This window comes from Limulus polyphemus, unplaced genomic scaffold (assembly GCF_000517525.1).
Source record: "Limulus polyphemus unplaced genomic scaffold, Limulus_polyphemus-2.1.2 Scaffold2564, whole genome shotgun sequence".
Lineage (NCBI taxonomy): Eukaryota > Metazoa > Arthropoda > Merostomata > Xiphosura > Limulidae > Limulus > Limulus polyphemus.
This window is the reverse complement of record NW_013668174.1, coordinates 156,050-157,191: the sequence shown is the minus strand read 5'-3', so window position 1 is coordinate 157,191 and position 1,142 is coordinate 156,050. Positions and strand designations below refer to the sequence as shown.

Genomic DNA, 1,142 nt, shown 5'->3' with positions numbered 1-1,142 from the left:
ATTCGGAAAGAATAAACCAGTTTTATTAAGTAAAGACTTGTGTCGTTAAAGTTTCGTTGGAACGAAGTTACGGAAAAATCAATTAACAAACGGAGACGTAACAATAGTTTTTATTCTGAAGCAATATATATTTTAAAAAGTTATCAATTTGCAGTAGATTTTAAAAACTATCACTTTGTTCAAAGAAACAAATTTATTGCTGGATGTAGTAATGTTCTTAATGCTACAGGCAACTTTAATTTTATTTGTAATCTATGTGAATCTATATGTCAAATTTAAGAAAATATTATATTTCAGAAAAAAACTATTGTGTTATTGTTTGGAATGTTAACACATTTTGTAGAAAACCAAGTTATTTACTAATATACCACTCAATAGCTCATGGGTAAAGCTTGAGTGCTTGTAACTCTAAAATTTGGAGCTCTGTTCGTACTGTGGCTATAGCGAATATTGCCTATTGCGCGGTTTTGCGTTAAAAAAAATATCAATAAAATGTGTTAAGTGAAGTATTGTACCTTTCGCCCCCTGTATTAATCTAATTGAGAAGGGTTAAAGGCTTTCTCCAAATCAAAGGTTGCAAATTTATTTGAGAATGGTAAAATAATTATATGTTTAATTAATATCATTTGAACTGGTATCGCAATTTATGAAATTAAATATTTCTAAAACGTCATTATTGTAGAAATTAAATTACAAATTGTTCTTTTTCATGATGTTTTGTAATTATTATATATTAATAATTCATTAATTGTAATAAGACTCGAGTAAGACTTATTTAGTTATTAATATTACTATTAGTACTGGGCAGTAGTACTAGTATTATAGTAAAAATAATAACATAACGCAATATATGTAGCTGTAAGCGAATTAAAAAAAAAGCAGTAAACTGGACTAACTGTCAGACGTCTAGGTATTGGAGAATCTAGTTTCAACACATTCACATGTTCTCTTCTGTCTTGCGTGGTTCTGAAGACCATAGTATTATTAATAGTAGTTTACTACTGTAACGTAATATTATGTTTTGGGACAACACAGGGCTTATTGGCTCATCTCAACTTAATAAATTAATTTAAAAATCTTAAAGCAAGCCCTTATTATTCATATAAGTATAAAGCTTTTTCTTCAGTTAAACTCACTTAAAT

The 1,142-nt window shown here is 27.8% G+C and overlaps 1 protein-coding gene across 3 annotated transcripts in view; it reads left to right on the top strand.

Annotated features, from left to right (window-relative positions):
- The first annotated feature begins 514 nt into the window (after positions 1 to 514).
- Positions 515 to 1,142, top strand: part of LOC111087739 (organic solute transporter subunit alpha-like) — a 48,493-nt gene continuing 47,865 nt past the window's right edge. For all 3 annotated transcript variants that reach the window (XM_022395477.1, XM_022395478.1, XM_022395479.1), the window contains exon 1: positions 515 to 595. The gene's annotated coding sequence lies outside the window, so the exon portion shown is untranslated. The remainder of the gene's footprint in view (positions 596 to 1,142) is intronic.